The sequence below is a fragment of the Peromyscus californicus genome, unplaced genomic scaffold, assembly GCF_007827085.1.
Source record: "Peromyscus californicus insignis strain IS unplaced genomic scaffold, ASM782708v3 Scaffold_7__1_contigs__length_154581171, whole genome shotgun sequence".
NCBI lineage: Eukaryota > Metazoa > Chordata > Mammalia > Rodentia > Cricetidae > Peromyscus > Peromyscus californicus.
In genome coordinates, this window is record NW_026294595.1 from 97,700,333 (window position 1) to 97,726,500 (window position 26,168).

The window sequence follows — 26,168 nt, forward strand, 5'->3', positions numbered from 1 at the left end:
CTGGACAGGAGAGCCTGGGCTGTATAAAAATGGAGGAAGAAGGGAAGCTGAACAGAAGCTTGAGTTCATGGGTCTCTGCTTTCTGGTTTGTGGAAGTGGTATGACCAGGTATAGCCAAATGCTTTGAGAGCCTGCTGCCCTTAGCTCCCTCCTGTGATGGACTACAGCTCTTATTTGTGAGCTAAAACAAGCTCTATTTCCCTGAAGTTTTTTGTGTTCAGGGTGGTTTTTTTTACAGTAGTTTTATCTATTTATGAGTATGGGTGTTTTGCCTGCATGTGTGTCTGTGTACCACACGTGGGTCTGGTGTCCATGGAGACCAGAAAAGGATGTTGGATCCTCTGGGACTGGAGTTACAGATGATTGAGATCTGCTGTGTAGGTGGCAGGGACTGAACCTGGGTCTTTTGGAAGGGCATCCAGTGCTCTGAACCACGGAGCCATCTCTCCAGCTCTTGTTAAGGTTTTTGATCACAGCAACAGAACCAAAGCTAACACAGGGAGGTTTGTCTACTGAGTTGATGATCAAAGGTGTCAACTTGACAATAGGTGAGTATTTGGTTCTTGACTCTTGCTCTATCCCTTTTCTCTCCCTGTCTAACTCCCCTCTTAACACCATCATTTTAGGAAATTTTTCCATTTGTGGAATACATCTTACATTGACAATGTCTTCTGGAGCATGGGGATAATTCCCAGTATCCCTACATCAATCCTGCTTAATTTCCTTTCATTTATTCATCCTGGGAATAATTCAATGAATTAATTGTTTTAGTTCTTGACTCTTCCCTTTAACAGAAAAGGAAAGCTCTCATTTTCAAAAGCTCTTTTGTATCATTGGGGGAGCACGGAATGCGTTGTTTTTGTTATCTGTAAAATCAAAACACTTCGGGTGCATAGACACAAGTCTCAGGGAATAAACACCGAGCAATCAATCAATACCCTGATTTTTTGTTTTTTCATAGAACAGCTACACTTCTCCTTCTTAGTGTAAGCTTTATCCCCATGGCAGCAGGTCTGTGCTGCAGCAGGGCAAGGTTGTTGCTGTACTGTCTGCTCCATTAGCACTTATAGTCTCAGCTTTCCAACAGCTTGCTCCACCAAACATCACCTCAAAGCTGTCTGCTTGAAACTCAAAGTTAGTTTTCTGCTCAGGTGCCTATCTTTGTCCCATCTCCCATATGACTGGCAGCTTTGAAAGCAATCCCCTCCCCGCCAGTCCTTATGGGAGGAGTCCTGATGGAGACCTCTGAGAGAGTTCCATCCTGTGGCCATGGACTCTGGACTTCCCTGAACTGACTGGTTTCAAATTAGCAACTGCTTGCCTCGGTTTGCCTTCTTTGTGTCTACCTGAAGTGGGAGAGTCAGTCTGAAGGGTAATACATGAGTTTGCAGCAGGTAACAAGAGGGCTGCTATGATGCCTAGCACTATTCTTTGAAATATTTGCTATTTTTATTTAAATTCTTTTTCTGTTTCAGAATACCCTAAAGGGTTTCCTATTGATATTCTGACAAATTGTCTTGAAATTTATGATGAGGTATGTAGGAAGTGGAAGACTGCCTGAAGGTAGACCTTCATGATGCAGCTTGCATGAGGCTTTCTTTCATGAGAGGTCCATTTACAGGGACATGGATATTTTGCAGTCACCTGTGCTCTAAAAATGCAAATGCTCTGGATAAAGAGAAAAAGTCCTTCAGAAGCAACTGAAATCCTTTAGAGAAAAGCTAAATTGCTTTCTGGAACAGTATTTATTTCATATTCAGGTGGACAAAATCAAATGGTAAAACACAGGAACTGGGGCTGGAGAGATGGCAAAGTTGGTAAGATGCTTGCCAAGTAAACATGAAGATCTGAGATGCCAATACCCATGTAAAAAAGCCTGTGTGGCTGTACCTGAAAGTAGGTGGAAGACAACCCCTGGTATCACTGGTTAACTAGCCTAAGTGAATTCATGAGTGGTAGATTCAGGGAATACTAGACATTGAACCTGGTTGACCTCAATGCCAGTCTAGCACAGAATAATGATGCTTTAGTTCCACTAGACCTAGTCTCTTTCCAGTACTGTAAATGTTTTCCCTGAAAGAATAAGAGTGATTGAAAAAAATACAGTCAATTACCTCATCACCACTACACAATGTAAAAATACACAGAACACAAAAATTCAGAGCAATGCAATTCCTTCAGAAAGTATTAATGACACAGTAATATTCTCCAATGTGACCAAACTAGATGAAATCCCAACAAAGAATTTCAAAAACTGATCATGCTTTAAAAAAATCAAGGAGGGCACAAAATAAAACAAAAACAAAAACAAACCCTGAACAAGCCAAATCCTAAACTAGTAGATTGGAAGAAATCATAAAATAAGAGCAGTAATTAATGAAATGGAAACAAAGAAAAGAATAAAAAGAATCAATGAAATAAATCCTGATCTGGAAAACTAAATAAGTTTGAAAAAATCTTCACTAAACTTATGAGAGAGAGAGAGAGAGAGAGAGAGAGAGAGAGAGAGAGAGAGAGAGAGAGAATAGTTAAGCTCACAAAATTCAAGATGAAAAAAAGATACCAGTGACACTCTGGAAATCATAAGGACATACCTATTTCACTATATTGAAAACTCTGTAAAAAAATTGGATATATTCTATGTGTGTATGAATGAATAAGTAAGTCAAGATGAGATCAATAATTTGAACAGATCTATAACAAGCAACAAGATTGAAGTTGAATGAAATTCTCCTTTTTGTGAGAAGTTCAGTTGGATATACAGCTGAACTACATTAGACTTTTAAAGGTAAACTAACATTAATCCTTTTCAAATTATTCCATAAAATAGAAATGAAAGATATTAAACTATTTTTACAAAGCTTTACCCTGGCATCCAAACAAGTTGAAAAACAAGATAATAAAGAAAAATTATAGATTAAGCTTCCCAATGAACATAGACACAAAAGTTTGTCATATACTCTTTCCAAGCTAAACTCAAACAAGAGAACAGCCACTGTCTTCAGAGCAGTCTTTCACATAGTTCCCAGGGGATGGCGACAGTCCCTGAACCAAATGTCACTACCTCTGAGTCTCAGTCTTGGGTTGTTGTGAAACAATCTTGATTAACCCAGACAAACATTTAATGTTTCATAGGGACAGAAGGAAAGGAGGAAGAAAAGAGAAAGGGGTGGTTAGATGAGAGAGAAAAGGAAACAATGGGAGGCAGAATGTAGATAGCAGAGTACCTTACAGATAAGATGGATGGATGGTGAATCCATTGCTTGTTATTCCACTATCACTTTGGGCAAGATATTCAGTGTTTTCAGATTTTCTTTCCACCTTGAATTGTTCTGTTTTTCAACTTGGGCATCCTTCTGTGGACAGAGGAAGGGGGTAGGGTGATTGTGAGAACCACTCAACTTTCTGAACTATGTCAGTGACATCAGTATACAGCCCTCATCTAAAAAAAATTTTAATTACGGTAATGCTAATAGCCACTGAAAACAACAGCAAAGAACACATCATAAAAGTTCATTAACCGGCCGGGCGGTGGTGGCGCACGCCTTTAATCCCAGCACTCGGGAGGCAGAGCCAGGCGGATCTCTGTGAGTTCCAGGCCAGCCTGGTCTACAAAGTGAGTTCCAGGAAAGGTGCAAAGCTACAGAGAAACCCTGTCTCGAAAAAAACCAAAAAAAAAAAAAAAAAAAAAAAAAAGTTCATTAACCATGATCAACTTGACAACACAAGAGTTATAGGATTGTTTCAATATATACAAATTAATAAATATAATGTGTCACAAATGTGGACTCAAAGAGAGGAGCCAAATGATTGTCACAGTGGGTACAGGAAAGGCTTTTGACAATGTCAAAGAAGCCTTCATGATAAATCACTGAGAAGATTATGAATAAAAAGAAGACAACTCATTGTAAAAAAAAAAGTCTGCACATCAAACATCCACATCAATGTCATAACGAAATGGAAGAAGACCCAAGCATTCTTGCTGAAATCAGAAACAAGGCAAAGATGTCCACTTTCTCCATTTTTTTTTTTTTTTTGGTTTTTTGAGACAGGGTTTCTCTGTGTAGCTTTGCGCCTTTTCCTGGAACTCACTTGGTAGCCCAGGCTGGCCTCGAACTCACAGAGATGCACCTGACTCTGCCTTCCAATTGCTGGGATTAAAGGTGTGCGCCACCACTGCCCGGCCACTTTCTCCATTCTTACAGTGCTTGAAACCTTAAGACAAGAGGAAAATGGGACAGAAATAAATAGGAAAAGAAGTCAGAGTATTCTTTCTTTGCAGATCATATGATTCCCTATATAAGATATCCCAAAGACTCCAGAAAACTCTTATCAGAATTAATAGATTTTTCAACAAATTTGTAGGACACAAAATAAATACATAAAAATGATAGCTGTCTTAATTAGGGTTACTATTATGGTGAAGAAACACCATGACAAACGAAACTTGAGGAAGAAAGGACTTATTTGGCTTATGATTCCATATCATTGGTCATCATTGAAGGACATCAGGACAAGAACTCAAGCAGGGCAAGAACCTGGAGGCAGGAGCTGATGAAGAGGCCATGGAGGGATGCTGTCTACTGGCTTGTTTTACATGGCTTTACACATCTTGCCTTTCTTATAGAACCTTGGATCACCAGCCTACGGGTGACCCAACCCACAAAGGACTAGGTTGTAGCCATAAGTTTTCTCAGGTCCCGCCAGGTCCCACAGTCATGAGTTCCTTCAGTCCTGCCCGGCCTTGCGGTCTCCCTCAGCTGCTTATAAAATAATCATTCAGAGACTTATATTAATTATGTCCCACAGCCGCTTGGTCCCAAGTAAACACACAGAGGCTTTTATTATTTACAAACTGTATGGCTTATAGCTAATAATCCTTGTTAGCTAGCTCTTTCATGTTATATTAACCCATTTCTATTAATCTATGCATTGCTATGTGGCTGTGGCATTACTGATCTGTTGACATGTTGTTCCTTGGGTGTCAGGCTGGCGTCTCTCTAGACTCCACTTTTCTCTTTCCTGTCTCTCTCCTTGGATTTCCCACCTGCCTCTAAGCTGCCTTGCCATAGGCCAAAGCAGCTTATTTATTAACTCATGGGAACAACATATATACACAGCATGCAGAAATACATCCCCCAGCATTTTCCCTTTTCTATCTAATCAAAAAGGAAGGTTTTAGCTTTAATATAGTAAAATTGTATATAACAAACAGTTATCAAAAAATAATTATAGTTATAATATCTAGTCTATTTGTATTTGACAAAACTAAAGAAAATATTTTATCATCTATCCTATATTTTTGAGTCTAAAGTTTTACATCTAATTTATCTTTTATCATAACCAAGGAGAATTATAACTCTAATTATTTAGTCTTCAACTACATCAAAGACCCTAGAAGGATATAACATTACCAAGTAAAACAGGAAGTGCATTGTAAGCAACTTCCACACATGAGTCTACTAAATGGGTAACAGAATTTATTAAAATATAAATTGAGGAAATACACTCACAATTACAGAACAGAGTAGACAGCAGAAGTCATCCTCTGATCTAACTGGGAGTGAATCCACCTCACAGGCAGGAGCAGGGAGTAGGAGCATGTGATCCTTCTCCAATTCCTTATAAGAGGTCATGTACAATGGCCGTATAGCCCCAAGTCATGGGCGGAGCAAATACCACTACACTAGTTCCTCCTATATCAATCACTAATTTAAAAAAACACTACAGGCTTACCTGCAGCCCTAAATTATGGAGGCATTTTCTCAATTGAGTCCCTCTTCTCAGATGACTATAGCTTGTGTCAAGTTGGCATAAAACTAGCCAGCACAACAGCATTTCTCTGCACCATTAACAACAATTACCAATAAACACAAAAATGTTTTAACTTCACTATTCATCAAAGACATACAAATCAAAATTATATGGAGATTCCACCTCATCCTAGTAGGTAGCCAATGAGAAAACAACAGCAAACTGCAGCATGCAAAACAAAAGGAATGATTATAAACTACTAGTATTAATGTAAACCAATCTAGCCAACTTAGTATGGAGGTCCCCCAAGTCTAAAAATACTAATTAATACTCCATTGCTAAGATATTTGCACATCATTGTTTATTATAGCGCCATTTGCAATAGTTAAGTTGTGGAAACAACCTAGCTGTCCATCCACAAAATCATGTGTATTAATTAATTACTTCCTGTCACTGTGATAAAACATGAGGACTAAAAGCAAATTAAGGAAGAAAGAATTCATTTGGATTATGGTTCTGAACAGGGACTCCATAATGATGAGGAAGGCATGGCAGCAGATGCCAGGAGCAGGAAGCTGGCTGATCACATTTTGTCGTCCGGGAAGCCAAGAAAGCAAATGGGAAAGGCTGTAAAACCTCAAAGTCTTCTTTGTGGATGTACTTCCAACTGCAACTCTTAAAGGCTCTATGACCTTCCCAAACAGCACCACTAACTGAGAACTAAGTATTGAAATACTTGAAGCTGTGGTTTGTAGCTAGAGTTTTCCTGCCTGGCCCACGGTCAGGGCAAATCTCTCTCATCTGCCAGTCCCACAGCCGCATACACCCGACCAAGTAAACACAGAGACTTATGTTGGTTACAAACTGTATGGCCATGGCAGGCTTCTTGCTAACTGTTCTTACAGCTTAAATTAATCCATTTCTATAAATCTATACCTTGCCACATGGCTCATGGCTTACCGGCATCTTCATATGATGTTTGTCATCATGGCAACTGGCAGTGTCTCTCTGACTCAGCCTTCCTCTTCCCAGTTTTATTCTCCTCCTTGTCCCGCCTATACTTCCTGCCTGGCCACTGGCCAAGCAGTGATTTATTTATTGACCAATCAGAGCAACACATTTGCCATACAGAACATCCCACAGCATGTGGGGGCAGGCATTACAACTCATTTAAACTTCCACAGCAGGGATAAAGTAAATGTCTCACACACACACACACACACACACACACACACACACACACACACACACACACATGCACACATGGTGGGAGGTTTTTTTTCAGCCACAAAGTAGAATCAAATTGATAAATTTTCAGGAAAATGAATGCAACTGGAGATAACCATATTAAATGGATTAATCCAGTCTCAAAAAGATGAATAGCAGAATTTTCTCTCATTTGTCATTCCTGGATTTTTATATCAGTATATAACATTATGTATGTGTATATGACCTGGAAGTAGAGTTGAAACTGTATAAAGGAACAGAGGAGCTAATAGAAAGAGGAGGGAAAACAAAGAGGATAGTATGGAGGTTTGGAATGAAAAATGCTTAATGTATGACATGCATGTGTGTATAATGTCCTTATTTACATGATATCATGAATACATAAAATGAAATTCTAAAAATTATAATAAAATTCAATATATACAAAGAAGTATGATCAAAATACATTATATGCATACATAAAAAAGCCACAACTGACCCATTATTCTATACAATGAGTGCTTAAAACCAAGAAAAGGAAGTACCTGGTTGTAACTGAACAATAACTGATACTAATTAGCCAGTTATCCTTTTAAAAGTCATCTAAAGTTTGAAACATCAGTAGAAGCTTGTTTTATTCACTGAAGTCTGTTGCTCCTTAATCTTAGGTATTTGCTGTCTTTTGATTGTTATAATATTTGAAGGTTATTGTTTCACATTACTCCCTGGGAAAATGGCAAGTCCCAGTAACAAATTGCAGCATTAGTAATCAAAAACATAGAGGCTTCCCACATCCCAGTTCATCTCTGAGTGATGGGATCTGGCCTGTGGCTCCTACAGTTGTGCTGTTAACTAGACAGATTAAGAGAGACCACTGGATTTCCAACTTGATTCATGTCAGCCAATTTCCATCTCTTTTCCCCAGCATTATAGATAATCATCACTTTTCATAATTTTTATTTAATTTTGTATTAAATTTGTGTATAACATGGAGGAAAGAAATTCAGATTTTAACATGTTTCCTATAGGAAAACGCATAGTTAGAGGAAAAGAATCTGTTAAGTTTCAAACCCTGGACAAACAGTTAATGTGCCTATTTAACATATGAGAGCAGACTTGGCCACCAGGTTCTCCCAGCATCCCTCAGTGCCTACCTATGACAGAGTATGGATCACAGCATACCCTACCCTCTATGCTGAACTGTTGAGCACAAGAGCTGGCCTGCTTTTCTACCAGAGGTTCTTCCCTATATAATCCAGACATTTTGGTTACCTATCCCTCTTGTACCTTTGACCTCCTGCACTTGACCAGACTGAGCTGCCTCCGATTGTGTTCTGCCATATATCTACAACAAACTTTCTCTTCCAAACATACCTAGGAGCAGTTGTGTCCTTTCCTTCCTTTTTTTATTTCTGTTTTTCATTCAGTATTGGCTCAAGACACCCCAAGACCAAGTTCTCAACACAAAGGAGATTTATTTGCCCCAGAGGGACAAAGAGCAGGTGATACAGGATATTTGATCGAGACTGTTAATAAAATTAAGCTTGGATCAGTGGTGGAGTCAGTTGATAAGAATTAGCCATAGAGAGTACAGAGGACCCAGGGACATGGATAGAGAGGCACGGGAAGGAGTAGAGAGGGACTTAGAGATTTGTGGTCTTTTTGGTCTGGGGCATGTGGAGAGGGAGGAGCTTGCTGGGTCTCTGGTAAAAAAAGGGAAGGTCAGTTGGTCATTCCTCCTCTGTTTCTTTGATCTATCAGGTTTTCTCCCCAGTATCTGACTTCCGAGTCTTTTTTGGTAAGAGAATAACTTATGTAAAAACAATACTTGGCATCCAGCTCATAGCATGAAATCATGTGTCAATTTCTGAAATTACCACTTCTACTGCCACAGACACTCCTCAGGTGGCTTCTCCAATTACTACCCTCTCACATCCTCCACAGGGATTCTTGGCTTCTCCTGCCATGGCCCCCCTGCCTCTGCTACCTGGGCCTCTGCTGCATGTTCCTACTGCACAACACCCACAGCACATGCTCAGACTCTTACAGTCACTACTCCTCTACATGTACACCTGGGATACTCTGTTCATGCATGCTTCTGCAGCTGCTACAGCTGCCACCTCTGTCATTGCAGCTGCTGCTGCTGTAGACAAACTGAAAAGTCTGCAGATTTGATAAGTCACCTGGGAAGCCTAAAGAAAACTCTTTCCCATGTTAAGAATGGGAACTATCACAATGCAGGGAGGGAGTTAGAACTCTGTATAGGGCAACTATGTATGGCTTGAAAATGGAAAATATAAATGAAGGGATAACTAACTTAGGTGGGGTTGACATAATGTCATTTATTATTACTGTCAGTAATTCATATTTCATCCTTTAAAAACTGGTTTGATAACTGTGACAAATATGAAAAATTGACTGATAAGATACAAGACTTAGAAAAGCTGACTATTGATAAGATACAAGCCTCAGAAATACCTACTAATGAAAATAAAAATACTCAGACACAGACAGAGGAATTTAGACCAGAACCTACTGTACCACTGCATGATGAAACTAAAGAGGGGAAGCCCAAAGTTAATAGAAAATCAATCTCAGATTATCCAGTTACTATACAAGAATAATCAGCAGATGATAGGCACCCCCCAAGATTATGCAGAGGTTAGATGGAATACTATAGAAATGTTAGGTTTTAGTAGATATAAAGAAGTGGTCATTTCATATGGTATACATTGAACCTATGTAGATCAGATGTTAAATTCATGGGCAACTCACAACAGAATTATTCCATAAGACGAGAAAGATTTAGCTACAACAATATTGGAAGCTGGTCTTCAGTTACAATGGAGAACATAAACCAAGAATTTGGCCAACTTCTAAAAATGATCAAAGGCAAAAGCTAAAAATATGAATAATTGGCATTGTAATTGAAGGTTTAGTAAACAGAGGCACAGATGAAACAATAATTCCACCAAAATCTTGGCATCCTGATTGGCCTTTTCAGGAGCTAAATATTCAGCTTCTAGGGACTGGAACTTTATCTCAGATAAAACATAGTACAATGTAGGTTACGTGCATAGGGCCAGAAGGACAGATGGGAAATTAAAGCCATATGTGACTAATATTGCAATGAATTTTTAGGGACATGATTTTATAGCAATGAAAAACACAGATTAACATTCCTTCACTCTCATAAACAAATCATAAAACAAACTATTCTTCTGAGAGAAATATTAGAACGTATTATCAAGAACAGTCACAGACCAATCAGGTTATACACAAGCAGGGCACAACAGTTATTGGTTTTTCAAAGGTACCAAAAGCCCTACCTTTAAAATGGTTAACTTACAAACCTGTGTGTGTGGAACAGTGGTCTTTGACATCATAAAAATGACAGGCTTTGGAACAGTTGAAATGGGAACAGATAAATGTTTAACATATTGAAGAATTGACCAGTCCTTGGAATTCTCCTATATTTGTTATTAAAAAGAAGTCTAGAAAATGGAGAATAATACCAGATCTAAGAGCTATTAATTAGGTGATCAATCCAATGGGCCCCTTAAAGCCTGTAATTGCCTTGCCTTCTTTATTACCTAAAGGATAGTCTATTATAGTGAGTGATTTAAAAGACTGCCCTTGTACTATACCTTTACAAGAACAGAATAAAGAAAAATTTGTCTTCACAGTGCCTGCTTATAATAATTCTTAGCCTGTTAAAAGGTCTCATTGGAAAGTTCTTCCATAGGAATGTTAAATAACCCAGTTTGTGTCAATATTTTGAACAACAGCCATTGGAAATAATTCATAAACAGTTTCCTGAATCCATAATTTACCATTATATGGATCTTATCTTACGAGCTGATTCAGATGCAGATACCTTAGAAAAAATGTTTGATGAAGTAAAATGAATTTTGTCTTCTTGGGGATTACAAATTGCTCCTGAAAAAATACAAAGAGGACATTCTATGAATTACCTAGGATATAAGATTGGTTTACAGAAAATTCAGCCACAGAAACTAGAAATCAGAAGAGATCAATTACAATTCCTTAATGATTTTCAAAAACTGCTAGGAGATATTAACTAGCTATGGCCCACAATTGGATTAACAATTCAAGAGCTAAGTAATTTATTTTAAACCTTACAAGGTGATAAGGACTTAAATCATCCAAGAAGATTATGAGCTGAGGCTGGGAGAACATTGGCTTTGGTAGAAAGGAAACTACAGGATGCACACGTGGATTGCTTAGATCCAGAGCCTGATTGTATCCTAGCCATTCAACTACTTTCTTCTCATTCTGCTACAGGAAGTCTTATGCAGAGAGAAGATAATATCTTAGAATCAGTATTTTCATCACACAGAGTAAAAAATAAAAGAACGATGTAGAAAATATTTCTAAACTGATCCTGAAGGGAAATTTGAGGTTTCATCAATTAGCAGGAATAGACCCAGCAGAAATTGTGATACCTTTTAATAATGTTGAAAATGCCTCATTATGGACAGACAATGAACAGTGACCAAAGAATTTGCAGTAATTTCTGGGAGAGATTAGCAACAAATATCCCAAAAGTAAGAGGCTTGATTTTATAAAAAGAACTAATTGGATTTCCCTTCATATAATAAAGGGGACACAAATTTCTGGTGCCCTTTCATTCTATACTAATGCAAATAAATCAGGGAAGGTAAGTTATAAGTCCGGAAAAATAACTAAAGTGGCTCAAAACCCCTATGATTCAGTTCCAAATAAGAATTATATGCTATTCTCATGGTATTATTAGATCTTCTAGAAAATCTTAATATATTTACTGACTCTTAATATGCAGAAAGAGTTGTTTTACATATTGAGACCTCTGAACTTATTCCAGATGACTCAGAATTAACTTTGTTATTCATTTAGCTACAACAAGTAATCAGAAATAGAAATCATCCATTGTATATAATATATGTCAGATCCCATACAGGTCTACCAGGCCCTCTATCACAAGATAATGATGAAATTGATCAGCTATTTGTAGGAAATATGCTTGAAGCAACAGAATTTCATAAGAAGCACTGTGTTAATAGCAAAGGTTTGAAGAAAAAAATTTTCTATCACTTGGCAATAAGTCAAGAAACTTTGTGCCTTAACAAAGTTATAACCTGCCAAAAAAGAAACTCTCCAAAATTAGGGTTGGGACAGGGTTTTGTTTTTATCTTTTCAGGAGAATGAAAGTGTCCAACTAAGGAATCTAAAGACCACTGGACAAATGAGATATCTGAAGAAGGATGAATCATCCAGAGAAAATGCCTTAAGAAAAAGAGTAAATTGGCACAATGGTATAGCATACCTCCAACAGGGTAGAATTTCACAAATCTCCCCAAATGCTTGTTTTTGCTGCTCTGTACAAACATAAAAGGCAAATGGTCTTTTTGTGGTCCCAATTCAATCAAAAATTAACTGGCTTTAGAGTTGGAGCATGGCTCTTTCCCTCTCTCCAAAATTTCTATCTCATATCAGAAGAGCCATCTGGTATGGGACAGAAGAAAATCAAAATTAAGGGACTATTCTACTATCACTAATCTCATAATCCTTTGGTTTTATTTGGATTCTTTAAACTTTTCTTACAGCATAAATATTATCTCATAATTTATAAGATTACATATGTGTGTATAAACTTTCAATCATGATATTAATGGTTATATAGAGTTCTAATTAATCTTGAAATAAACTTCATCTAGTTTCTTGTTTGGGTTTTCAGGCTTGAATCTGAAGTGGGTAACTAGGAACTAAGTTTGTGTACCCTGCATGTATTTAACAGATTGTAGTTATTTAATCTCTCAGAGATCTGGTGCATATGACACTTAAAATGACTAAGTTTCCTACAGTGAACTGTGACCATTCCTGACAGTGACTTTTGAAGTCTCTAAAAAGATGATGGGGCCATGCAATGACAAATCCTCCTGAACTGTGATAACACCAGTAAGCTGACAAACACTATCCAAAGATCAACTTCAGACTACAAAGTGTTCAGGACAACTTCCAAGTGGTTAGCTAAAGTGGTCCAGCCTAATATACACTACTCTAGCCAGGACTTCAGATAAGCCCTGTACTTGTCCATCACACAGACTTGATAACAAATGATACAGTTAGCTCTCCCAGGACTTGATCATTATCCCAATTTTCTCAGGGTTCCCTAAAGGTATTGTTATCCCCAGGCAAGAGGAAGTAATTTTTAAAAACATGACACTCACATTCCTGAGAGGTGGGATGCATGAATCTTGGACTTTTGGTAGATTATGGGTGTTTGTCATTGTTTAGGGTTAGTTGCAAGTTGTTATTGGTGGTAGTAAGGGAGGAAACTAAACAAAGGTTAGAATAGTATTTCTTTCTCTTTTTTTCTTTCCTCTATCTGTCTTTCTCTTCTAAATAGTGTTGAAAATGGGGATGGGAAATGAACAGAAAGAAAAAGGGGAACATAGGAATGATAGAATGAAAGGTTATATTATTGAACATACCTTTAGACTAAAAAAACTACTAGTGTCAAATATTTTACAATGGTATGGACTTATGTATATTGATACAAACTTAAGGTTATTTTTGTTACAACATGATGTAAGATATTGTACCCATGCAACTCATTTAAAATTGTAATGTAAAGCTCTAGTCCTTGAAAGCTACTGTTACAAACTCTTTAGGATAATTAAGATAACAATCAAACTTGTAGTAAGGGTTTAGATGTAGATAGAAATAAGCTTTATGTAGCCTCATATATTTCAGATAGCTAGACAGTTTTCAAACATTTCAGAGATCTACAAAATATGGCATTTAAGATGATTTAATAGCATAAGGCTTTTCATGACAGTGAGACACATCTGTTCCTGGCAGCACCAATCTACTTAAAAAAAGGATGGTGAGCATTGAAGAACCTCCATGTGGAGTTTGTTTTCATTTTGCAAAATTAGCCACTGGGCAAGAATCTGCCATTGCCTTGACTGCTGACAATATGCTGTCCAAATTGGTCAAGCAGGACACAAAAGAAGGTGACTGCTGAACCTTGCCAAGAAAAGGTAGGACAATCCTTCATAATTTCTGCTTCACATTAAAGTCTGTCAAATATTATATGCCCACAGGCCAAAGATGGATGCTCCAACATTGCAGAAGAACCTTGGGTGACTGTCCAGACAGTCAACTGTCTCTGTCATTTCTATAGTTTTGGAAGTTGTTTGTTCTGCACTTCCTGTTTACTCAGGTGATGTTTTATCTATCATTCCTGGGTCTTTGATGGGGTTGAAGACTTGATAGTTATAGTTACTTATTTTCTTTGTTACCAAATTCAGAAAAGAAACTCACAAAAGAGATGTAAAGAGTATAAGGTTGAGAGACATGAAAGCTCAAGTTGTTTATCTAAGAAAATGTTTTAAGGTATAAAAAGATATTTTTAGGTTGGTAATACAACTTATGATAGAAAGTGGTTTAGGTATAAAACTTTGGATTCACCATGATAAAATAGATAATAAAGTATTTTCTCCAAAGTTGCCAAATACAAATGTACTGGACATTTTAGTTGTAATTCTTACTTGATAATTGTTCTTTTGTATATATTTACTGTGTTAGAGTTAAAACCTTTCCTTTTTATTTAGATGATATCTATTAATTATTTTTATTGTTTATAGTTTTACTGTGTTAAAACCCTTCATTTTTATTTAGACAAAATGGGGAAATGCTGCAGGATATTTGATCACATTGTGAAATTCTGAGACTACATTAATAAAATTAACCTTGGATCATGGGGCAGAGCCAATAATTATTTGACAAGAGTTAGCCATAGAGAGTATGGAGGACCCAGGGACATAGATAGAGAGGCACAGGAAGGAATAGGGAGGGACTTAGTGGTTTTTTGGATCTGGGACATGTGGAGAGAGATGAACTTGCTGGGTCTCTGGTAAAAAAAAAAAAGGGAGGGTCAGCTGGTCATTTCTCCTCTGTTTCTTTGATCTATCAGGTTTTCACCCCAATATCTGACTTCTGAGTCTTTATTGCTAATATAACAACTTAGATAAAAACAACAGGCAAGGAATAAGAGACAAAGTCAAGAGACAGAGGACTAGGGAGAAGGGGAAAGAAACAAGGGAGAGGGGGAAGGGGTATTTGGAGGGACAAAGGACTGCCTCTGGATAGAGAGGAGACAGATGTGGCAATAAGCAAATGGCAGCTTATAAAGGTAAAAGGAGAAACCCTGTGTTAGGATGAGGTGTTTAATTTTGATTGACATGTTAGTTGGGGTGGCGAAAAGGGGCTTTTGATTGCTGGACTTTAATACTTTGCTAACTGGACCTTGGTAGTCAGTCTCAGGAAGAGGAAGTGGCCAAATAAGGGAATAAACCTTGGTGGCTAGCTTTAGGAATGTAATCTAATGGTTTTTAGCAAGGTAGAGGGAATGGGGGAGAAGGGCAGGAGCTTCCAGAGCTATGTTTGCCATGATGCGCCTGGATTGAGTCCCTTCATGTAGAATACTCCACTTAGAGCCATGAAGGGAGCTTTTAGACTAACCCAACAAAATCCCACCTCTGGTCCTTTGTAGCTGTATGAGCTGGAGATGTTTCTTTCTTTGTAAATGAGAGAGGTCTCTCAAATATCCTGTCACTGTCCTGTGTGCAGAAACATGGTTGTTGTCACACTTATCAGAAGATCCTGTTCATAGGATACTCTATGCTGGGAGCAATTTAAGATACTTCGTTTTACAAAGCTCATTATGATATTAATTAGCATTCTCAAAATTATTATCTTTTTTTGGGCATTTGGAAAAACTTGTATTCCTAACTTATAAAAAAGGCCTTGAGGTCACAGGTTCTTCTCATTTTTTTTTTATATTCCAAAGCAATGAACACCACACCTAGAATATTCTGATTAAAACTGATCCAGCTTCAAAGGCCGTCAAGCTTGCGGGGTGACTTAGTAAAAAGCCCTGCTTCTAGGAGCCAAAGTGAAGCATTTGAAGACAGAATACACAGTTACAACCCTGTGCCCTTCAGTGATAATTTATTTTACAAAAATGTATTTTATCTTAATTGTCAGAAAACTACAAGATCCTAGTTTTTCCTCTGTCCTCCAGAGTTTAGTCTCACTATTAAAGTCAGAAAGGTCTTTTAAAAATATTAAATTAGATCTTGTTATTCCTACTTTAAAGTCTTCCAGGGGTTTTCTTGTAGTTTGGATAAAAATTCAATGTCTTAATGAAAACTCGATGTGACAAGGGTGCCTGGTAATTCTGTACTCATCTCCCCCACCACCACTCTGTGTGTTGTGTTATGGACAAGATTCTCCAAAGGATCCTACGACTGGGGTCACCCTGGTTGCAAGTAGCTGTAGAGCTGATTCCTTTTCCTTCAAATGGCATCATTATAGACCACCACCGATCATACCATGTGGCCAAACCTTTCTCCTGCCCCATCATCTCACTTTGCTCTTAGGACTTATTTTCCCTGTGATGTTTATCACCTACTAATGCACTATACATCTTAATAATTTATCTTAAATTTGTCCTTGCCTGGAATTTTTGTAGAGGCAGAGGCTTGCTTAGGTTTGTTAATGAATAGCATCTTAGCTCTGGAGAACCATGTCTGAAGCACAGAAGGCACTGGATGTTATTTTCTGCTTTAATAAAGCACATTCATGAGTTTTATTAATGCCTAAACAACACGAAATGCTCATACTCATAAATAAAGGGTTTGTGAAATGACTGAGGCCTAAAGCCAGCGTTCCAAGGTTTGTTTGCCATACTTCTCAAGCAATGCTCAGCAAGCTGCTCTTCTCAGATTGTGGGCAATGATGACATTGGATTTTACCCTTTTTTCTTTAATAGGGAGAAAATACCAACAGAAATGCTGGTCTTCTATGTCCTGCTGTGGCACACAATGGGATTGGCAGCAAATATCACACAGAAGATGGAGATAAAGAGTTAAGAACTCCAGATTGGACCAACCTTCCTTCTTTGGTTTGCAAGGGGGTCTACCTGCCTTCTGTCTGTGATTGCTGCCTCCTATAAGACCCACAATTAGTCACTGACATTATCCAAGTTTCACAAGAAAATCACTCCATCAGCTGAGGTAACTTCTGAATGTGAAATGGGTTCCTGCTCTGGATTTTGCAACTTTTTTTCTTCTTGGAGAAATGATCCCAAATCATAGACTAATGTGCTCCTTAGCCCTAATCTATGCATTTATGGGAAATTATTTCAGGTTATAAGAAATAAGGCGCTGGTCAGGTCTACATCACTGAGTGCTCTTACCTGCTGGGTATAAGGAGACATGGGGATCCTTGGATTTGCTCACTAACCCGGCTCTCCTTTCACCACCCTTATAGACATGAAAGCCATGACACTTTGGGTGCTGCTTCCTTCATTCTCAAACCTTTATGAGCCCCACAATTCCTTCTTACACCCTGCTTCCAGGATGCATTATAGGCTAGCCTGCTTCTTTCTATCTTTTTAAATTAAAATGACTTGGGTTTGGTTCCCAGGTGCCACAATATTAAAGGAGGAGCCAAGAAAACAGAAGTGAAGATGGGAGAGTATAAATTGATGTCAGTGACATCTCATGATGACTCTTGCATTTAGGGATCAGGCGCAGTCTTTTTTCCTTTGTGAAAGCTTTCTTTCTTTCTTCTTTTTTTTTAAACTCTTCCAAAAATGCTAATGAGACAAGTTTCAAGAAATTGACAGTAATGGAAAACGTGAACGTTTCAATGATAACTAAAAAGAAAGAAATTATTTCACTCATCTTAATCTTGCTGAGGAGGAGAGAAGAAAATGTGAGCAAAAAATGTAAGACAGCTGGCAGTTGAAGCCTTAGGACTCCCAAACCCTCTTCTTTGTTCCCCCAAATGAACAAGGATTCAGCTTCTTCCACTAGAAAGTCAGTCTAAGTCCAGGACGACTTTTCAAACTGAAACCTTAAGGGGCTTTTAAAACTAAAGCTTCCAGCAAGGTCGCTCCCCATAGGATAATGATATGATCATGGGGCGAGACAGGAAGGAGGGGGGGCCACGTGGCTAGGTTAAGTTCTCAGCTGTGTCACAGCAAGGTCAGCTGCAAACACTGGGCTCTTGTCTCTCTACAGGTCATAGGGAACACTTCTTCTCCCATGTGGGCATCCTCTGTATATCACCCAGTGAAGTGATAGCACACACATACCTTCATTGGCAGATAGTTGGTTGTCCCCTGCACCTTAGAAATCCAAATTCTGGCCACTGTGGTTGCATTGCATTGGGAGCTTGTCAACTAGAGGAAGGCTCAGCTGTCATCACACTCTTAGAAAATCGCTTGAGTGACATTGTATGCCTTTGAACTTCCTGCCTCTTTGTTCAGTTTTAACACATACTGTGTATTTTCAGACTGCTTTGATATTGCTATCTGTGAGTTGCCAAATGCCTGTTCTGAATCCCTGAATATTCCATACATCTGGACATAATGTTTTCTACCCTGGCACATAAATAAGAGGCAGGAGCAGTGGCTGGCTCTGACTGGAGCAGTGAGTGGCAGCATGGAAGTGGATTCTGGAGACCAAGAAACGAGGGAAGGAAAAATCAGGTTAATAGTTTTGAAGGCTGAATGACAGGGAAGATGGGAAGGAGCTACGGAACTAAACAAGTCCAAATTCAAAGGCAGGTCAGAACAAGAGAACGTGATAGCAGACCATGGAAGTCCTGCCAGACATTTGCCACAGCTGACTATGCAGCCCTCTCCGAGGAGGATGGAAGGATGTAAGAGTGGAGGTGTTACCATTTCTAGGATGGTGTCAGTGTTCCTTGTCTCCTGCCTTGTACTTCCTTGCTGGGGTAGGGAACTTCTTCCCCATTTGTCCATATTCCTCTTGCCGAAGATCAGTCACTACACTTGTTCCTTTGAACACTTAAACACTTTCATGAAGGAAGAGTGAGAATGAGAAAGACACTTAAATAAATTCCATTCAGTTTTATAGATGGCATATTTTTCATGCTACCAGGGAAAATGTTGTCAAAGTAGAGAGCTGACACTATGGGCCATGATAACTTTTCTGTAGTGGCTTTACTGGGAGCAGAAAATGGGTGTTGTGTTATATGTTGTTGAAATCTGTCCTTTTCTCATCCCACAAAAGTGATTTAAGAGTGAACTACATGTAGTCCAAAATTTATAGAATGGAAATTATTATTCCAGAATCTCTGCTGTTCCTGTGATCCACACTGGCTCTTCCCTAGCTGCATGTGTCCCCCAGGGCACCTTGGCCTGCTGTGATAGTCCAGAGAACTACCTGCTAAGGTTTTGTTTGATGGAAGGAAGGAAGGAAGGAAGGAAGGAAGGAAGGAAGGAAGGAAGGAAGGAAGGAAAAAGGAAGGAGAATGGGAGGAAGGAGGAAGCAGTTGGTTAAAGTGCTAAAGAGTGTTTGCTTTGTGGTCACAGCTCTACAGGATGGCTCTACGAACAGCCCTTGACAGTTGCTCCATGTGGCCTGTTTTCTTATGGTTACAGACAGTCCTACATTACCAGTTCTGGCAGAGGTGTCATGGCTTCTAAAGTACGATGAAATTCCACTAAAGAATATTCAGTTTTCAAGATGGTGCAGTTGCACGTTCTGAACATGCATCCTGTTCTCTGTAAGAAGTTACTTGGCTGGGAGACAGATGGAAGCCCCTGGGCTGGAGGAGACTGGATCCCATTGGATTCCAGTCTTAACACTTCCCAATTTAGATGCTCTTGGTATTCATGATGGAAAGAGGCAGAGTAAAAGTAGGGACTAAGGAGTTCCATTCAAGGACTGCATGTATGTTTCCTGAAGAATAGCTGCAGTATCAGAAAGATGTATGACTGAATTATGAATTCTGAAGAATAAAAAAGTTTGCCTGTTATTCATTGCAAAGTGAGAGTTTTACATTTGTGACCCACAGATCTTCATGGAAATTATGAGGTTTGGGTGTCTTTATTTATTCAGAGAATTATATTGCTTTAATTATGGGTTATAGAGTCAAACTGGGTGGGTTAGAATACTATCTCTGATCTTAACTAGGCAAGTTGCCTGAGTCTTCTGTCCTTTCCATCAACTGAGTAGGGATGGCAGTGGTACCCACCTCACTGAGTTAGGGTGCTAATGATATAGTTCATAGGAACCCTTTCTAATAGTCTTGGTCAAGCAGATAGCATTGCAATTACAACTCTAACCAGATCAAGTTCAGGGTTGTTTCTCTAGAGTTTGATGATGCAGGGTATTAATAGTGAACTTCTGTAACATCATCAATTAATAATTTAACAAATTAGGATGAAAATGATAGAAATGACACAGTGCCTTAGAGTTTGCAGTTTTCTGTATGTTTTCCCCAAATTGATTTCCAGTCATTTTAAGAAGATTCTCATCTTTTTTGTCTTTTTGTAGATAAAGCAATTTGGCTCAGGGAGAGGAGGTGACGGTTCAAGGTTGCACAGGGACTTAGCAGCAGCACAGAGGCCTGCTCCAATTCCTACATCAATGCACACACCTTCCACACACAAGAGATAAACATTCTTATAATTAGGCTATTGGCATATTATAAATAGTGTAACTAATTTATCAGGGAAAAGCCGAGGGATCTCAAAACAACACTGTGGGTCCCTGAAGCATGATCAACTGAGCCTGTACGTGACTACTATTCAATCACTGTTCGTGTTTGCTCTCCAGTCACTCATTAGCTGCAGATTCCAAGACATGTTTTGCACAGAGCCAAACCGATATAGGCAGCTGCCTGGAGGGCTTCTGGAAATGCTTGCTTAGAAGCTGCATTCAAAGAAATGTAAATGGTGGACAAGACAAACTATAGAGTTAAAGGACTTATTTATGTTGTCAGGACCTGAGTGTGCAGTCACCATGTCTTGTGCAGATTGCTTTGGCCCAGCCCAGAACTTGACTTAGGGGGTGGTTTGGAAACCCTATTGTCATCTGAAGGATTTACTCAGTGCTCCCCAAAGCATTCCACATTTCCTCTTTGCTATTTTTCTTTATTAGGCAATTCAAGAGACATTTTCTAAGCCATCAGTGGTTTGAATGATAACTACCACTTTTCAGATCAGCTTCAAATTTTTACCTTCCAAGCTAGAGACCATATTTACAGTACCTGCTTCTGCCCCCCCCCACCCGCTCCCACTCGGAAAACTGCTTTTCTATATGATTTGAGCTGTATTTAGCTTTAACTGTTGCACATTTTCATTTCATAGACATACTTAGTTCTTCCTGCAGAACCATCTTTTTTCCCCGTGAGCCAGGAACATATCCTCTCTTCCTTCTATTCCTCACAGAACCTCAAATTACACCCCACAATGATTAGAAGCACCACATACATGATTAATTCATTACCTATTAAAAGATTAATTGCACATACATAGCAACTATGCACCTGGTTTAAATTAGAAAACCAAGACACCTCATTCAGCAAAAACAAAGTTTAAAAAAAATTAAAAAGCACCTATACTGGGTAGCATTTTTTTCTTTTTAACTTTTTATTGCTTTTTCTGCTATTCTAAATCTGAATCCCACTTCTTGCTTGAGGATCTCCAGGTAGCCAGGATATGTAGCCCTCCAGTTTTCCTGCAGCCACTCAGACCCAAATGAACACACAGAGGCTTATATTAATTAGGAACTGTATGCCCTAATGGCTCAGTCTTCTCGCTAGATAGCTTTTATATGTTAAATTAACCCATTTCTCTAAAACTAGACTTTGCCACGTGGCTTGTGGCTTATTGGTATCGTCACATCTTGCTTCTCATGGTAGTGGCTGGCAGTGTCTCCATTCAGCACACAGTTTGTAATTAATACAAGCCTCTTTGTGTTCATTTGGGTCTGAGCGGCTGCAGGACCAGGAAACCTTCCAACTACATTTGGCGTACCAATGTGGGGCTCTCAAATTTCCATAAGGCCTAAAAGAGTTTAAAAAGGGCTTCTAAACACACAATAATGGAGCCAAAACCAGCTTTTTACTTCATGTCTCATGTGGGTCTAGATATAGAGATGTCAGCCCCCCCATCCAGGGAGCAGCATGTAATGGCTGGCACACAGGTAAAGCCATGGAACACACGGCAACACATAGATTAACAGAAATTGGCTAAGTTTAAATGTAAAGAGCTAGTCAGTGGTAGGCCTGAGCTAATGGCCGAGCAGTTTTAATTAATATAAGCTTCTGAGTGATTATTTTATAAGTGGCTATGGGGTCCATGGGGCTGGGCAGGACCAGAGAAAACTTCCAGCTACAAGGATACGAGGTGGATATGTGAGATCCTGTCGGGTGGTGCTGCTACCTAATAAATAATAACATAAGTGATAAATTACCTTGTAATATCTACTTCCCAGGATGATCGTTCAAAAAGAAAAGTACAGGAGAGGACAGAAAAGGAAATGCTATTGTCACTCTTCTTTCTTATCCTTCCTGGAGCAGTTTCTGGTGGGTATGTTATGATGAGGAAGAATGAGGCCAAGCTGACTGGGAGGAAGGTAGAGTCCAATTAGCAAGGAACAGAACTCATGCAATGGAAAACCTGGTCCGCATAAAGAGCTATCCATAAAAGATGAGCTTTCTTCTAACCAGAATGGGCACAAGGGGAAGTGGGGGCATAAGGTGGACTGTTAACAATGAAAAGAAGCAGAGATTGGGCAATAACTGGTTGTTGTGCTGGGCAGAGGGAAGCTTTGTTTCTCTAAGCCACTAAAACATTGACAGAAAGCCTCTGACAGAACCACAAGCCATATTCCTAGAATGGAGTCTGGCCTTCAAGTCTGCTGGGACTGATTTCTTCTTCTTTTCTTAGAGTTTACCTGCTATGTGAATAGGGACTCTTTTCTATATCTCAGCTCCTGCCTGGCCTGGACCAGTGTGAGTGTGAGTGTGAGCGTGTGTGTGTGTGTGTGTGTGTGTGTGTGTGTGTGTGTGTGTGTGTGTGTGTGTGCATGTTTATCTACATGCACAATATAATGCCATAGTTTAACTTGCTATTAAGAATATAATCCCCCCAAAACTTACTATTGGAGATTACTTATGTGATTCATAATGTATGGGGCTGGCTCAGTGGGCAAACTGCTTCCTGAATGATCATGAAGACATTGGGCACGTAGAACCCAGATAAAAGCCAAGCATGGGGGCCTGTCTATAATCTCAGCTCTTGGGAGCCAGAGACAAGGGGCTCTGAGGCAAGCTTGTTACTTAGAGGAGGTGCAGTTGGCTAACTCTGGGTTCAGCAAGAGACCCTGGTTCAATGAGGTGTGTGTTGGTCGCTTATTGGTAGTGACAACAGAGATATTCATACTGAAAATATCACAGCTTGAGAAATGTAAGCTGTCACATTATAGAGACACCTGATACTTTCACTGATTCTTCATTAGTCTGACACACAGCACAGGAAACAGGGGTTGGCTGTGGTGAAAGGTGGATGGCATGAAAAGACCCAAGAGGGCAATAGCATACAGTAGACAGAAATGTAGAGAAATGCAGATCATTGAATTTCAGATTTGGAAAAGAAGCAGACTTTGAGACTAGAAATTAGATAAAATGGCAGAAGAGGAGACAACACAGTGGAGCTATAAGCAAAGGAGAAAAGTAAAACCTCAGTGACATCCATGGGTGTGCAGTCTGGCACTTTGCAAAAATACAGCTTGAGATGGGATATCCAGCATCTGCATGGAAAGTAGATTCTATAGAAGAGACCCTGCACTTGCCACATCATTCACTGGTGCTATGGTGGGTCCATCTTGAGAGATGTCTTATAGTCAAATCTTTTAGTCATAGGAAGCAGAATCCTGTGACTCAATGCCACCAAGCCCCCAATCTTATCCCATCTCCAATAACTAAGGAAACAATTATACTGAGAATCACTGTAGGCTCAGGAATCTTTTTGTGGTGTGGACATTCACTGGGGACATTTGTCTGAAAAATGGAAAGTTCAGGCAGTGCTGAAGGTGCAAATTGAGGATATACAAATAGGAACTGCAACACAAGCTCTGTAAAGAGGCGAAAAGTATCTGGGTGAAGAGGTGTGCAGCCAAATTACTTACAAAGGCAGAGTTACTACCATTATACCATTCTCCCATAGAAACTAGGAAAAAAAGACAGAAAAGAGCAAATGTATTTCAAACCCCAAGGATAAGTAACTGACAACTAAAATTATTTTATACGGAAAAGTTATCCTTTAAAATATATAAGCAAAGACCTTCTAGGAAAAGCACAAATTAAAATAAGGAATGACATAAGAGTGTTCATGCTCTTACTCAATCTAGTCATAATTGTGTACAACCTGTAGCTTGTAGACATGTGACTGAACATAGGTATGAATATGACCTAACCCCAGATCATAAACATAATTAAAATATTATAAGATGTTGAAAAAGTGCTTTTAGTAGCTCAAACTCTCAAGTGTGAACTTTGTTGATGCCAAGGTGGTATCATACTACCAAAATGTTGGATACTCTTGAACAGTGCTTGAAGTCTTAGTTAAAGCAACAAGACAAGAAAAAGAAATATGTCTCAGGCTTACTACTAGCTAGTTCTTACATCTTAAATTAACCCAATCTATGTAAGCTAGTAGCTTACTAGAACTTTCACATCTTGTTTCTTGGGCAGCTTGCTGGCTTCTCCCTGACTCCGCCCTCTTCTCCCTGTATCTCTGCTTGGATTTTCTGCCTGGCTATAGCCTACCTTGCTATAGGCCAAAGCAGCTTCTTTATTAACCAATGGTAATAAAACATATTGATGGCATAGAGAAAGACATCCCACAGCACAGCAGACAGAACTCAATAAAACAGATGTTAGAAAAACAATTCTGTTCATAACAGCATCAAAAAAAATAGGGGGAAACAAAATAAGACAAACAAAAATAAAACTTACAACTTGGGAGGCTGAAATAGGAAGGTTGCTGTGAGTTTGAGGTATCCTTTGGTACTTAGGGTGACCATGTCTCTAAAAACAAATGAGCAAATGAAGATACCACTGGAACAGTGGCTATTTGGGGGAAGGGAAGAATGTTTATTCACTGTTGGTAGGAATGTAAATTAGTCCAGCTGCTATAGAAACCAATGTAGATGTTCCTCACAAAAGTGAAAACAGAACTACTGCATAAACCAGCTCTTGGGTGTATAGCCAAAAGAGCTTGCTATTGACATAGCTGTACTCCTGTATTTATCCTGGCATAATTTTAAATTGCCAAGTTATGGAATCAGCCTAAATTCTGAAGGGATGAAAATATCTGTTTTTAAACAGCTAAATATTTAATATTTTTATTTGTAAAAGTCTGCCATTGTAATACTTAGAAATTAAAGTGGTTGAATTCAAATGAATTTACCATATAAACGTATGTTTGAAAATGTCTGAGTGGACCTTTTACTTGTGCCTTCCAACTCATGTTTCTGCCTCAGGCTTGCTATACAAATGGTTCTTGGTCTATAATAAACCATGGCAGGTTGACCGAAGAGCCTCCCAAACCTGTGTACTATTCTTATAGATTATTCTAGCTCTAATTTGGCACTGTGGTCTAAATGTGTAGGATCTTCCAAATCTGTTTGAATCATTGTCCCTCAAATCATGGTATCTATGGCTGGGGCTTTTCAGAAATGATCAAACACAATAATAGAGTCCTTGTTTGCACAATGAATACCCTTATAAGGGAACCTCAGGGAGCTAGCTAGTTCCTTCTGGCATAGAAAGGCACAACTTCCCTTTATAAATTAGGCAAGTGGCCTTTATCAGCTACCGCTTCTGCCAATGCCTTGACCTTGGATGTGCCGACCCCCACAACTGGAAATGAACTTCTCTTCCTTGTAAGCCTCTTAGTCTATGGAAGTTAAGAGGGCCCAAAAGTCTCAGGCACCTAACCTGGCACATAGACAAGTCTCAGTCACAGTTATTCTTGGGAATAGGGGTTTCCGTGGCTCAGGGAAGAGAGAGGTGAGTGCTGGAAATGCTTCTTTTACTCTGCAGTAAGAGCTTGTTCTTAATATTTAATACACTCCACTTCCAGAGGTACATGTTTAGTCCAATGCAATCATAAAATTACAAAACCTGGGAGCTTGAGGAATGGCTTGGGGGTTAGAGCATTTGCTGTTCTTCCAGATGAACAGAGTTCAATTCCCAGCAACCCCATCAGCAACCCACAACTGCCAGTAGCTGCAGCTCCAGGGCATCCAAGGGACTCTTCTACAGTATTCAGGCATCTCACTCACGTGCCTACCTACCCCTACATGCATACA

General features: G+C 39.1%; 1 long non-coding RNA gene across 1 annotated transcript in view; it reads right to left on the reverse strand.

Annotated features, from left to right (window-relative positions):
• The window catches only part of LOC128101585 (uncharacterized), a 122,825-nt gene that overhangs the window by 80,308 nt on the left and 16,349 nt on the right, over positions 1-26,168 (reverse strand). The window contains exon 2 of the long non-coding RNA XR_008215130.1: positions 3,228-3,356. This is a non-coding gene — a long non-coding RNA (uncharacterized LOC128101585). The remainder of the gene's footprint in view (positions 1-3,227; positions 3,357-26,168) is intronic.